Source organism: Nuphar pumila, chromosome 8, assembly GCF_984573655.1.
Source record: "Nuphar pumila chromosome 8, dmNupPumi1.hap1.1, whole genome shotgun sequence".
NCBI classification, from domain to species: Eukaryota; Viridiplantae; Streptophyta; class Magnoliopsida; order Nymphaeales; family Nymphaeaceae; genus Nuphar; species Nuphar pumila.
The window spans coordinates 21,184,318-21,200,302 of NC_143256.1; positions in this window are offsets into that span (position 1 = coordinate 21,184,318).

The following is a 15,985-nucleotide window of genomic DNA, read 5'->3' on the forward strand; positions in this document are numbered from 1 at the left end:
CAGTATCATTTCAAATGGCGTCTGATTCTCTCAATACGGTCTTTCCCCGAGATCATGTCTTTTATCAGATTCAGGATGGACCCCCGGATCTGCGGGTCATCCAGTCTCGTCCTTTCTTCCCTCGGTGGTATTATTCTTGGTTCGCCACCTTCTCACGTATGTTCCCAGACCACTTGGATGACTGTGGGTTGGAGATGACATCAGCAGTAGGCAAGCGAACCATCAATGGAGCTTTGATTCAGGCCATGGCAGAACGGTGGAATCCACGTACCTGCACATTCTGGTTTCCCTGGGGAGAGATGACTCTACTGATGGACGAATTCAATGATATTATGGGATTGCCCGAACCAGCTGGTCAGCCAGATGATCCTGTCGAGCAGCAATTTTTGATCAACATCAAAGGGGTGGATGTTCGAGAAGCCTTAGCAAGAGCAACGGGGAGCAGATCCTGGCCTCTCACTGAGATTGGTGGAAATCAGTTCATCGACCTATTCGAACTATATCAAAAGTACGGAGCCTACAAAGAGGTTGACACTCTGTCTCGAGCAGCGAAAGACAGAATTTAGCATGCCATGATTCTGTGCACAGTGGGGTTAGCTTTCTTCCAAGATGGTCAGAATTTCATAGATATCAGAGTTGCCCAGCTCTTTCGAAGATGGGGAAGCAAGCAGACCCGTCAACTTTCAGTTTCCATGGCCGCATTAGCCTTTCTTTACAGAGGTTTGACTCGATTTGCTCTTGGGGAGACCATTCTGGTAGAAGGATGCACTTACGCCTTGCAGTCGTGGTTCGTGCAACACGTTCCCTCGAAGGCCAGTTCTTTCAGATTCAACAGTAAGCAGCCGAAGTCAGCCATTCAGTACCGAGCTCTGATCGAGAAGCTGCATCAGGAGGAGATTACCTGAGATTTCTTTGACAAAAGAGAGATCGTTCCTCGATACACCTATGCACGTGACAAATGCTACAAGTTGATGGGCACTTTCTTTTGTGTTGATTATCAGCCGGAACGATGTCTGAGGCAGTTTTCGCAGCGGCAGGTTCGTGCCAACACCCGTTTCTCGACAGGCAACGTGCCAAAATTCAACCTGCAGTCGAATCAGTGGTCCGGGGCATATCATGTCGCTAAATATACCTGGGATTTCTTTATTCTCTGTCTATATTTCCTGGGCCAAATATATCATCTGAATATCGAGAGTGGTGGCAAACTGTTTGCCCACCTTCTCTTTGTCTTTGAATGTTAAAAATATCAATAAAAATTTACTTTTTGGCCAAAAATGTTGTTTTCTGTATTTTGTTTATAGCACAAATAAAAGTCACAAATTTTGGGTGACGACCTAATCCTGGGTAAAAGGGATATTCATTCCACATTTCTTCAATATATTTTATCATGGTTGACGACCTCGCCTAGGCAACAAGGCATATTTTTCTGTTATCATCAAAATGGTAACACAATTATCACAAGTCATGTGATGACCCAATCCCGGGTAATGGGATAATCTCTTGAAATTGTCTACCAAATCCCTTCATTTCTTGCTTTTTCTCAAAGAAATTGTGATTTTCAAAAGCTTCTCCATACTCTAACCATTCCCATATTTTCGGAAAGCTTAGGCATCTGAAAATGGTTCAGATAAGGGCTGGTAAGCAGGCTGCACAACGACACAGTGACAGCGAAACAGAGGAGATGAATTCTCCTAGACTATCCAAGAAGCATGATTCAGGGGATGAGAGCGACGTTGATCCGGCCATGTACCGGATCTTTCAAAAGATGATGACCAAGATGATGGCCGAGCAGGCCAAAGCTGGTCCCAAGAAGGCAGCTTCCAAGACCAAGGCTAAGAAAAAGCCCATAAAGAAGCCAGTCAAGATCAACAAGCAGAAGAAACAGCGTGACAGTACTTCTGAGGATTCCGGGTCAGCAGGAGAAGTCTCTGAAGAAGAAGAGCAGTTGATTTACATTCCGAAGCATCTGCGGCAGTCCAAGAGGCCAGTGGAAGAGCCAGTATCAGTCAAGAAGCCCAATTATGGGCCCCCCGCAGAGGATTCAATTCAAGCTTTGGCCAAGATAGTCAAGGACGTGCAAATCCGTGATAAAGGAAAGAGGTCATACACCAGGCAGGACTTCTATCTCGGCTTAGAAGGGGACAAGGATCTGGAGAACCTCCCCCAGAAATTCATCAAGTTTGATGGAACCGGCGACCCGAAAGCTCATTTGGCAATGTTCTTTGCAGAATGCGCCCAGTTCAGTGAAGATAACTGCGCCCTTTTTCTTTGTTTTTCCCGCAGCCTAGACGGGATAGCAACGAAGTGGTACGCTGAACATGTCAATCCCATCGAATTGAGGGATTTTGAAAAAGTGGTCAACATGTTTGTTGAATGCTTCCTGTTCAACACGGAAGCTCTGCCTACCCTCAACCACTTGTGCAACCTCAAACAAGAGCCCAATGAGAAGGCGAGGGATTTCATCCATAAGTGGAGGAGCATTTACAATAAGATGAGGAATCCCATTTCTGAGGAGCATGCCCTTCAGGTCATCCTCAATAATTTTTGTCAGCCTCTAAAAAGTCTTCTTTTCCCATATCCCTCCAAATCCTTCATCGAACTGACAGAGCGAGCAAAATGGCTCGAAATGGGGGTAGAGAATGGGATGTATGAAGGTGTTTCTTCGGCCAAGAACATCCTGTACCCAAAGAAAAAGGCTCATTTTACCTACTCAACTGATATCCTTGAAGACAATCAGGGCAGCAGCAGTAAGAATGACAACGGCAGTGGCCCGAGGCCCGAGCAGAACAGAGGCAGAAAAGGGAAGTTCTTCAAAAGCAATGACAAGTCTCTCCCAACCGGTCCTCAACCAAAAGGGGACTTTCAAGAAAAACCAAAACACATCAATTGGAGCAAGGATAGGAAATTCACTCCTTTGGACCAGCCTCTGGAGAAAGTGCTAGAATATCTGTTGTCCCACGGGATGGTGAAATTGCCCAAAATTGCAGATCCTCCAGTATTCATGGGGAAGTACAGAGAGCAGTACTGCAAATTTCATAGAGCCATGGGGCATGATACAGAGCACTGCTTCGTCTTGAAGCATTTGGTCCAGGACTGTATCGATAAAAGCATCCTCGTAGAAGATAAAGAGGAGGGCAAAATGGAAATTTTATCTGCTCCATTTCCCAAGCATTCAGCATCAATCATCTCAGAACATTCATTCCTTCCGCAAAGCCATATACATCCGTGCTCTAGTGAAGAGCTAAAACTCCAGCATCAGGTAATGGTTCTACATCAGGATCAGCCTATGTCTCAGAAAATGGATATCTTCTCACTTCTTGACCAAGTAAGTGTACCAGTCAAGGATGAAAGAATTCCAATTTTCCCAAAGAGCTTTCTTAAGAAAGAAGCCTGCACAAAGAAGGCAGAAACCTCTAAAGCAGCAGAGGAACGGGCTGATGATTTTCAGAAGCCAATTACGTCACTCTCCAACATTTCCATCTTCGAATTAACTCATGATTCTCCCAAGCATCAGAAAAAGTTGGATGATCTATTAAGAAAGATCAAGGTGAAGCCAGGCACCACGCCCGAAGACATGGCACAAATTGTAAACCAGACGATGACTAACGCACATATTACCTTCTCTGATGAGGACTTGCCTAAGCCTCATTCTTTTCACAACAATGCACTGTATATCGTGGTAAGAACCAGGGGCATGACTGTCCCACATGTTCTTGTTGATGGAGGCAGCAGTCTAAATATTTGCCCCAAAATGACAGCAAAAGCCTTGGGATTGAAGGAAGAGGAATATGTGCCAGATCCCATCACCATTTACGGCTTCGACAATCACGGGCAGACTGCCAAAGGCAAGATCTTCCTGGAAATTTTTATCAATTACTCAGTGCATACAGTCTTATTCCATGTCGTCAATGTGCCGCCAACTTACAATCTGTTGTTGGGACGAACATGGATCCACAATGCAAATGCTGTTTCATCAACTCTCCACCAGTGCATCAAGTGGTCCAAAGGTGGAATAATCACTGCCATTTTGGGCGAAGACCCTGAAGAAAGGCTGCCACAGCCTATGATTCCTCGACCGACATTTACAGCAGATATTCCTAGCATCCGAGAGGCAGAGGAAATCAATCTCAGTGACAGCCTAGAGATGCTGAAATTAAAAGATGTCATGGACGAAGAGAATGTCACAGCTACGGTCCAATGGCAGGGACCTTGTTTCTTCAAGCTAGGAGGACGGATCAATTACACCTCCTTCAAAGATCATCCTTTATTCCCTCAATTTTCTAAAGCAAGAAAGGGATTCAATCTCTTGATCAAACATGGATATCAGCCATTCCGAGGCATGGGGAAAGATGAAGACGGCATGATAGAGCCCATCATTCCAGTTCGGCATGCGGACAGTTCAGGGTTGGGGTTCACCCGCCAGGATTCCAGCAAAAAGACAGTTTTTGTTAGAGGAAGCCAATAAAGAGAGGATGCCTTAGTTTTCCTGCTTTTTTTTCTTATCTTTTGTTTAAATCTTGTAGGGACAATACAGTCCCATCTTTTTGTCAGTGTCTTGTAAATACTTTGCTTCGATCAATGAAAGATCAATCTTTTCCTTATATTCGGGCATTTATCATCTCTTCTTTGTCTATGTCATTGCTCTTTGCTTTATACAAAAATTTGATTTGACTCGTACTTTCTCTTAAACAACCTCTCTTACATTTTCAGGACTATTAACTCCTGAATCAATGACAAGATTCGTTATCAATCCCAAATATCTGAAATTGACAAGATTTCCTTAAAAGAAAGACAGAGCAGAGGTCAGTCAGGCAGCAAAGCAGACTGAAGAGCCGGCCGAGTTTGATTCCACCATTCAGGATTTACCAGAATTTGCTCACATTCAGAAGCAGGATGAACCATCATCTTTGGTTCAAGATCCAACCAAGGATATCAACATTGGGTCGGAAGATGATCCGAAAATTCTCAAAATCGGGTTGAGTCTAAGCAAAATTGAAAAAGCTAGACTCATCCAATTCCTCAAAAAGCATCAGGAAGTATTTGCCTGGACTTATGAAGATATGCCAGGATTGGATATCAAGCTAGTTGAGCATCGACTCAAGTTGAAACCAGAAGCCAGACCAATCAAGCAGAAATTGAGGAAATTAGACCCTCGAATTGAGCAACAAGTCAAGGAAGGACTTGAAGATTTATTAAAAGTAGGCTTCATCCGGGCCATTTATTATCCAGACTGGTTAGCAAATATCATGGCAGTCCCTAAAAAGAACGGAAAAGTTCGGATTTGCATTGATTTCAGGGATCTCAATAAGGCCACCCCAAAAGATGATTATCCACTTCCCAATATTGACCTGTTGATCGATAGCACAGCAGGTCATGCCATGTTTTCTTTCATGGACGAATATTCAGGTTATAATCAGATCAAGCTGGCCGTTCGTGATCAGTCCAAGACTTCATTTACCACCCCATGGGAGACCTTTTGCTATACAGTCATGCCATTCGGACTCAAAAATGTTGGGGCAACTTATCAGAGGGCAATGGCCGTTATTTTCCATGATCAAATGCACAAAAATATGGATGCATATGTGGATGACATTCTGGTTAAGTCTAAAGAAGAAGAGGATCATCTCGATGCCCTTAGTCAAGTTTTTGAAAGACTTATCCTCTACAAGTTAAGACTTAACCCTCAGAAATGTGTTTTTGGAGTTGAGTCTGGCAAATTACTCGGCTTCATTATCAGCAAGAAAGGAATCGAGGTGGATCCGGCCAAAGCAAAAGCCATTATTGACATGCCGCCTCCAACTAATCTCAGAGAATTGTGAAGCCTTCAAGGGCGTATTCAGTCTATTCGCAGATTCATCTCCAACTTGGCCATGAGATGCGAGCCTTTCAATCATTTGCTCAGAAAAGGAGTTAAATTTGAGTGGGGATCGAAATGTCAGCTCTCGTTTGAGCGCATCAAGCAGTATCTCCTTAATCCACCATTATTGAAGCCGCCAAAGTTGGGAAAACCTTTCTTACTATATATTTCAGTCAATCAGAAAGCCTGTGGTGGATTCCTCGCTCAGTATGAAAAAAGGCAGCCTGATAGAGCACGCTATCTACTACGTGAGCAAAACTTTCATTGATTATGAAAAGAAGTATTCTCAAATGGAGAAAACTTGTCTAGCTCTGGTTTGGATGTGCCAGAAATTAAGACATTACCTATTGGCTTCTGAAATCAAATTCCTATCGAAGCTTAATCCTCTTAGATATATTTTGGAGCAACCGTTTCTCACTGAACGGATTGCGAAGTGGCAGGTCCTCCTAATGCAATATGACTTAGAGTATGTTTCTCAAAAGTCGATTAAAGGCCAAGCGATCGCAGATCAGTTGGCGGATTTCCCCCTGACTGAAGAAATTAAAGAAGAGGATGATTTTCCCAATGAGCACATCTGTAATATCCAACAGCTCCCAGTTTGGAACTTGTTCTTCGATGGCTCTAAAAACATGTCTGGCATAGGGATTGGAGTCCTGTTAATCACTCCAGAAAAAGAAATGATCCCTTATTCTCTCAAGCTTGGTTTCCAATGCACTTATAACATGGCCGAGTATGAAGCTTTAATACAAGGCCTCAAAATTCTGCAAAATTTCAATGTCAAGAGAGTGCATGCCTTTGACGATTCTCTACTTGTTGTCAGTCAAATTAACACTGAATGGCAAGTGAAAGATTCCAAATTGATCCCATATCAGAAGATCGTCCTAGCTCTTGTGGACAGCTTCGAAGAATTTCAGCTCAGTCATATCAGAAGAGAGCATAATCAGATAGCTGATGGTTTAGCCAGTCTAGGCTCCATTTTATCATTCAAAGGCAATGAATCATGTCGTTCTTTTGAAGTTGGCAGACTTGAGTAACCCGCTTTCGATTCAATTATGCAAGTAAACCAGGTTAATCTGAAGGAAAAACCTTGGTATCAAAATATCAAAAATTTCATTGAAATTGGTGAATTTCCACCCGACATTCCAAAAAGGGAGCAACGTGCAATTCAGCGTATGTCTATCCGATATTTCATTCTTGCCAATGTCCTCTACCGCCGTGGGTTCAGTTCTGAGTATTCAAGGTGCTTAGACAAAGAAGAGGCTATGGAAGTTATCCAAGAGACGTATAAAGGGATTTGTGGTGGCCATGTCGGGTATCTAACTCTCGTCAAACAGATCGTCCGAGCAGGATACTACTGGAACACCATGCAGCGGGACTGTCATCGATTTGTGAAGAAGTGCGTCATGTGCCAATTGCACGCGCCTTACATTCATGCTTCGGCCGCATATCTACAATCAGTTGTTTCTCCTTGGCCATTTTCTATGTGGGCTTTTGACGTCGTCGGCCCGATTACTCCTTCTGCTTCCAACGGTCACAAATATTTTCTGGCTGCGACATAATACTTTACAAAATAGGTTGAAGTTGTTACTCTACGCACAGTGGAAGGCCGCCATGTGGTTTCTTTCATTCACAAGAACATTCTTTGCTGCTTCGGCATACCACATGATATTGTCTCAGATAATGGAACTCATTTTAAAAATGAGAGGATGAAAACATTTTGTTCTAAATTCAGAATTTCCCATCACTTCTCAGCTCCCTACTATCCTCAAGGGAATGGCCAAGCAGAGGCTACCAATAAGATCTTGATTCGTATTCTGGAAAGGACTGTGAAAACAGGTCGAGACTGGCATGAGAAAATTCATGACGCACTTTGGGCATATCGGACCACCATTCGGACTCCGACTAATGCCACTCCTTCAGAACTTGTTTACGGAACTGAAGTGGTGTGACCTCTCCATATCCAGAAGCCCGCTCTCAAATTCGCTTCTCTTATAGAATTGTCACTTGATCAGTATCAGCAGCAGAGATTGGTGCAGCTAGATTTACTGGACAAAAAGAGGCTCAAAGCAGCAGAGCACGCTCAAGCTTATCGGCAGAGGATAGCTCGACATTATGCCAAGTCTGTCCTTGAGAGAAAATTTCGAGTTAATGATTTGGTACTCAGATCGACAGCTCATCTTAAGCATCGACCACGGGGCAAGTGGTCATCCAATTGGGAAGGCCCTTATATGGTTAAGGAAGCGCTTCCTCGCAATTCATATCGTCTAATCAACGCAGATGGAGTGGAAATGTCAGATCCCATCAATGCTCTGCATTTGAAGAAGTTTTATACCTGAAATATTCATTCTAAAGCCTTTGTACTCTTCAAAAGAGCCATTTCAATAAAACAATGATCTTCTATCAATTCTTACATTCTTCTCCATGATAATGGGGCATTTTATTGATCTATAATCATTTTCTTCATCATATGCAGGCAGGATTAGACAAAAGTTATTTTCCTCAAATTTTGTTAATTCTCATTTTGATCTTATGATCTTTATTTTCATTTCATTTGATTTACTTTTTGGTTTGAGCAAATTTTCTTCAAGCTATTGCTCATTTATGTCAAGTATTAAATAAATTTTCGTCAATCTTATTAAAATTTTCATCTACCTTTACCTTTAAAATGTACCCCTTCAGGTTAAGGGATAAACCTGATGCCTCCTATCAATGAGGTATTCTCTTTTTATTCCCCCGTTCAGGACAAGGGGACAAAATCCTGAAAGTCGACCACATGCAAATAAACTATGATGGTCCATTAATTTTTATCAAAGAATCTTTATTCTCTGAAAAATTTACTTTGTTTAGCTCATCTTTACAACCCAGTCTTCGCACTAGGGTATTTCCCAAAATCTTCAATCATATATTGAGCTCATTTGGAGGATCCGACCCTCGCACCAATAACTTTCTACATTCAATCTTTTGATCAAAATCCTTTCTTCTACAAAATTCAAGTTTTTGATTTAAAATCTCCCAAAAGTTGATGTATTTCAAACGTCCCAGTTTTTACTGGTCAGGTATTTCAAACGTTCCAGCTTTTTACTGGTCAGGTATTTTCGAAAAGATCCAACACTCGTTGGTCATATATTTCGAACGTTCCAGCTTCTCGCTGGTCAGGTATTTCAAATGTCCCAGCTTCTGCTGGTCAGGTATTTCAAAAGATCCAACACTCGTTGGGCATGTATTTCAAACGTTCCAGCTTCTTGCTGGTCAGGTATTTCAAACGTTTCAGCTTTTTACTGGTCAGGTATTTCCGAAAAGATCCAACACTCGTTGGTCATATATTTCAAACGTTTCAGCTTCTCGCTGGTCAGGTATTTCAAATGTCCCAGCTTCTGCTGGTCAGGTATTTCAAAAGATCCAACGCTCGTTGAGCATGTATTTCAAACGTTCCAGCTTCTTGCTGGTCAGATCCAACACTCGTTGGTTATATATTTCAAACGTTCCAGCTTCTCGCTGGTCAGGTATTTCAAACGTCCCAGCTTTTGCTGGTCAGGTATTTCAAAAGATCCAACACTCGTTGGGCATGTATTCCAAACGTTCCAGCATTTCGCTAGTCATGTATTTCGAACGTTCCAGCTTTCGCTGGTCAGATATTTCCAAAAAAAGATCCAACACTCGTTGGTCATGTATTTCAAACATTCCAGCTCTTCGCTGGTCAGGTATTTCAAACGTTCCAGCTTTTCGCTGGTCACGCATTTCAAACGTTCCAGCTTTGCTGGTCATGGATTCCCAAAAAAAGAACTCAGCTTTTGGTCGTGTATTTCCAAAAGACCCAGCTCTCGCTGGTCATGTATTTCAAAAGGTCCCAGCTGACAATTGTCGAGCTCCCAAAATCAACCTATTCCATAAATCAAACCTTCAGGTTGCAATTTCTCCATTCTCTCATTACCAAACCTACGGGTTTCAATCTCTCAAAACCTATCATTTCCAAACCCTTCATATCTCCAAAATCTCTCGATTCTATCAAATCTCCAACCTCAGAGTACAATGTTTTCAAAATTTCATCATTTTTCAAACCTCGGGTTATAAATCTCCCAATTGCATTTTAAAAAGATTTCAAAAATCTATTGGTCATATATTTCAAAGGTTTCAGCTTTCGCTGGTCATGTATTTCAAAAGGGTTCCAGCTTCTGCTGGTCATGTATTTCAAAGGTTCCAGCTTTCGCTGGTCATGTATTTCAAAAAGTCCCAGCTTTTGCTGGTGTGATCATCGCAAAATTTTTCCTCTCATAATGTTCTCTCTCTTCCTTCTCTTTTCCTTTCCAACCTTTTCTTTTCCTCCTTTTTGAAGGGAGAAAGATAAAAGACGGAAAGAAAGAGAGAAGAGAAAAGAAAGAAGAGAAGAGGAACTCTTTTGCGGGTCTCACTTGACCTTAATTTTGAAGATATTTTGAAATAACTCGCCTCCGTTTTGAAATATTTGCGGGAAAGCTGGGAGATGGGATCCGCTCGTCGGTACGAGGTTCGACCGTTTCTGGCTCCTTTACCAGGGGTAATCGAACCAAGGGTCGAATTAATGCCTTTTGCTTTGCTAAGAAATTATCTAAGTATTTATCCTAAGTCTAAAATGCATAATGAATCATGCTTGTGCAAATGCAAAGATGTATGCTCTTTTTGAAAATATTTTGAAGAATTTCCAAGTGAATCAGATAAAGTGAAGAAATGTTCTCTAACTTAGAGCTTAAGATTAAAGTTCTAAGTTTTTAGAATAATCAAGAGCTCGGGAAAATAAATCTGGATTTTGGAAAGTGATTTTGAAGTTTTGAGATAAAAAGAGAAGAAATGAAATTTTCAAAGTCATAAATGGACTTTGAATGAAAAAATGGACATGGAATTGAATTAGAAGAAAAGATGGAATTTGGGAAATCTGAATAACATTAAGAGATGTAATTTGATTTGAAAGTTGGATTTCAAGATGAAATCTGAATCCAAGATCGGGATTCTGAATAGAGTTCAAATACTTCAGGATCTGAAGTGGGAATTTGATTTGAAATCTGGAATGAAATGGAATTGGTTAAGAATTGGAATTACAGTGGAATTTGGATTTGGAATTTTTAAATGGAATTGGATTCAAGATTTGGAATCCAAGACGGTATTTGGATCTAAAATCTGAGATCCAAGATAGAGCTGAACTCTGGATCCTAAGACAGAACTGGATCTGAGGTCCAAAGTAGAATTGGATTCTGGATCCTAGAATGGATTTGGATCTGAAGTCTGAGATCCAATGTAGAATTGGGTTCTGGATCCTAAGAATTGGAATTTGGATCTGAATCTGAGACCCAAAGTAGGGTTGGATTCTGGATCTTAAGAATTGGAATTTGGATCCGAATCTGAGATCCAATGGTAGAATGAGGATCTGGATCCTATAATGGATTTGGATCTGAAGTCTGAGATCCAATGTAGAATTGGGTTCTGGATCCTAAGAATTTGGAATTTGGATCTGAATCTGAGACCCAAAGTAGGGTTGGATTCTGGATCCTAAGAATTGGAATTTGGATCCGAATCTGAGATCCAATGGTAGAATGAGGATCTGGATCCTAAATGAATTTTGGATCTGTGATTGGAGATCCAAAAGTGGAATAAGGTTTTGGATCCTAAATGAAATTTGGATCCGTGATGGGAGATCCAAAGTGGAATGAAATTTATACTTGGAAATCTGGATCCAAGTTGAGATTAGGATTTGTCTTTGGATTTGGGTTATGAAAAAGTCCAAATTGGACTTTTGAAGATGGATCTGGGTTTTGAAAACCCAGTTTGAACTTAAGAATGTTTGGACTTTGAGATTCAGAGTCAATCTCAACTTTGATTTAAACTTTGAAGAAAACTTGATTTTGAATCAGAAGATGAATCAAAGGCTTCAAAGTTTAATTTAAACTTTGAAATTGAATTTTGGGTTGGAATTTTGGAGTTTGAATATGAAATGATTTTGAAATTCCAAAGTCAAAATTGGACTTTGAAATTGAGATAGGTTTGGATTTTGAAATAGAAATTTGAAGAAAGATATTCAAAATCACTTGGGTTTTGAAAAAAAAGAATTTTTGAAAAATGTGATGCAATTCTATCCTAAGTGATGAAATAAATTTAAATAAGTTTGAAATTAGATTTTGAAAAGCTATTTCATTCTTTAAGTGAATTAAAATAAGATTGAAAATATAATATATCCTTGACTATGGTCATTGAATGTATTATATGATAATCTATATTTAAATTCAAAAGAAGAATAAAATACATTTTAGTGCTTTTATAGAATTTAAAATGAAATTAACCCTCAATATACCCTCACTATGGCCATTGGTATATATTTTGAGTTAATTTTAAGTTAAATTCTGATAAAAGAATAAAATATTTAAAAAAAAAAATATGATGAATTCTGAAAACGGATCCAATGTGGATCCAGTGTTATTTTGTAAACGATAAAAATGCTAAGTTTTGTCCACACCCTGACTATGGCCATTGATGTGGATCATCAACTTAGTATTTATTATCTCTTACGAAATGGTGCACGTGCCATTCGTGTTTCACCATTGTGGGAATTTGAGAAATAAAGGCAAAAATGCATGAAAAACAAGTAATTTAATGATATTTACAATGCTCATTCATTCTATCTAAACAGGAAATGTAGAGTTTTTCATTAAGGTCTAGCTTATTACATCATTAACTGGAAATTGAAATCTTAATTCAAGAAGAAAGATAGCCTTTTTTTTTTTTATATATCTCCTGCAAAATGTTAGTAGAAGGCAAATAGAAAAGCGAACATGTAAGAAGAAGCATCATATTGGAATCAGCATGCATATGGTTATACTGAATGAGTATATAGATGTTTAGAGTGAATGTGCATAATATATCCTATATTGCCTATATGGAGTAGGAAAAGGGTTTTTGTATCTAAAGAATGCATTTAGCTGGGAATTTCACCTATGCTAGTTAAAGAACAGATATTATATCTAAACTAAGCATGGAAAATGTAGGTCATGTACATAGCTAAAATAAGGACAACTTAGTGCAGTAGGTAGTGAAATAAGATGAAGTGGTAGGTAAGTAAATGCAAAGATGGTGATATAGTGGAAGATATGAATGTGCAGTAGCAAAGTGAATGCAACTGGCAGCAGTGATGTGCAATAGTGCGGCTATATAGGAGGGGCTGTTGTGCAAACAACAAATTTGCCATAGATATTCTTGTGAGCAATACTGTGAACATCACAGCTGGTAAGGGTTCTGCTGCTACATGGTACGGCAGTGAAGATGGAAGTAAAATGCCGTTGACAGAATGCCTTCAATGCTACAGCAAGGAGCACTGTAACAGTGAGGTAAAGGGTTGCATGGCCTATGTTAAATAGGCTTCAAATGATGAAGATGACATACTGTAAGCATAGTAGTGGTAGGATATTATGACCCCTAATGCTATATGACAAAAAGATAAAATGTTATGAAGAGAAGGTGCTAAAGAATCAAAATGAAAGATAACAAAAATACAACCAATATAATTCCTGTATGCTGGAAATAGGGTGCAAGTGTTGGATAAAGAAAAGGGAGATGCTATGGTGACAGCCATGCGGTGAATGGTGGTGACATGGTGGAAATAGTGATGCTGCTGTGCACTGGCAGGTGGAGTGGTGTTGGTAGCTAAAAAAAAAGAGGTTTCACTATGGAGGTGGCAGCAAAATGATATGTTGCTCACGTGTATGCAGCAGGTAAGTGTACTCAGGATGATGCTGTGGGGATAAATTACATAGGTGGAATAAGTGGGGTTGTGATAGTAGTAATATAAATGGAAAAGCACATGAGTGGGTGAAAATACCCAAAAGTAGGGACTGTGGGTGTTAGTGCCAGGAACAGGGGTCATGAAGGAATCTGAGGTATTGAGAACACAGATGCTGATGCAATGAAGATAAATGTAAATGTTTTAAAAAAAAAAAAATGTTGTCAACAAAGGTGCTGGGTTACGAAGGTGGTGAAATAGAAGGCCAAAAACAGGAAAGTATTCACACGATCTTGTTATGAAATCGAGAGCATGCCATACCTTATGAAGCGAGTTATCATTCTAAAGAAAAGATTGAGGGAAAGTGCAGAGTTTGGAGTTTGGGCCTATCTATATAACATCTGATTTTCTTGGCGCCAGTAAGAGACCCAACGACCTACTTATCGGATCTTCTTGTTCTTGAAGCAACCCATCTTTCTTGCCTTCAGACCCTCTTCATAGAGAGCTCAACCATGAGATTCCCAGCAAGTGATATTCCACAATCACTGCTTAAACTGGATTTGGCTGGTAGGTATGTTGCATATTGGTGGACTTATTGTATAGTCTATATTTTCAAAACCCAGGCCACAGCATGGGGATATCTCATTTATTTATAACAATCCAGCATTTAATGCATTAAGGAAGTTATGACTGGTTATCACGAAGACAGATCTTGAGCATTTCTGCTGTAGTAACGCACTTAGTAAATCCAGACAACTGAAGGAAGGATCCTAAATGGAAAAGAAAAGCCATGATGGTGGAGCATACAACAATGAGATGAAATCTAGCAAGCCAAGTTACCGGGGTTTCACTGTAACAGGTAATCGGACTCCAAAAAAAGTTGAGCACTCCTGAAAGAAAAGAAAAAAAAATGTGAGGAAGTGCATGGAAAATGTACTGTAATGCTGTACCTGTAAAAGAGGATTAACTAAAAGAAAATCTCATAAGATGTGAACTGTAAAAAGAAAAGAAATGAGAAGACGCATAGTCCACTCATATAGACAGATTTTTTTTTTTTTTTGGGGCCAGACCGATAATCCCAGACCCATGTCAACCTGAGTGACCTGTATAGCCATGGAAAGTTGTGAGCTGAGCATTCTCCACGAATGGGATTTTGAAATGACGTCCCTGTAATGCATTCTTAGTGAATTGAAAAAAAAATATAACAAGCTGATCTTATATAAACATATATATATATATATATATATATATATATATATATATAAGCATACATTCTCTCATTTTTTTTTTTACTTCCAACCATGGGAGTCGAAGCTCCTGAGGATACAACATTGCCCAGATAAGGCTGCTGGCATATCTACGCCAGCAGTACTAATTGGTACAGAGGCAGCACTGGTTGCTTCCCTGTATCCAGATTTTCTCTTTTTCTTCTTTTTTTTATTTGAACCATCATGCTTTCCTCAAGCCACAGGGAATGGGGTGCGTGTGTGCATAACGAAAGCGAAACATGGCAAGATGGATGAGCCAGGGAGAAGACCTAACATTTGATTACTAGTGTAGGCTGTTCATACATTTTTTTTTTTAGATTCAGTAGAAGGTAGTGTTTTATCTGAACATATCTTTGTTTTGAAATGCTTCAGCATTGTAGCTGAGGGGACCTTCATTAACAGACTTCTTGACATAGGCTCAAGAATGGTTTGAGAGGCTTTGTTGCCCTATAAATAATTGGGATTCAAATTTTCCCATGGTCTGGTCATTGCTATGATATTCTTGCAACTGGTATTTCTGAGATTTTAGACTCAAGCATGATAGAAAAAGAAAATGAACTATGACGCAGACTCTCAAACAGAAATATGGCTGAAGGAGTGCAAACATCTGATTGAATTGGTTGCTTATAAGGACTGTCCTACCAAGGTGATGCACCACACATCCCTCGTGACTCCTTTCAACCGTGAGATTACCTATTTGTCAAGGTCTTCGATCCATAAAACCACTAGAGACGCTACCCTGTGTATTTTTCTTTTCAACTATGAAACTGCTGATATGCAAATCATGTCCTGACCCTGATTATAATCGAAAAGATGGGTAAACTTCCACAAATGGGATGATGATGCTGCCGATCAAATTATCACATAACAGAGGATTGATATAAATATTTGTAAAAGATTGTGGTTAAATGTTAGCATGTGCTGCCGTAACAGGCAAGTTGATGGGTACTCTGAAATGAAACTATTGAAAACAATGGCATGAAATGCTAGAGGTGAATGAAAGAGCTAGGAAATCTGATAATGCCACGAATTTAAAATACAAAGAATATTAAAATGAAAGGAACAGGCTAAATCAAAAGGGGAGAACATGAATGAACTGAAATAATCATACTGAGATAC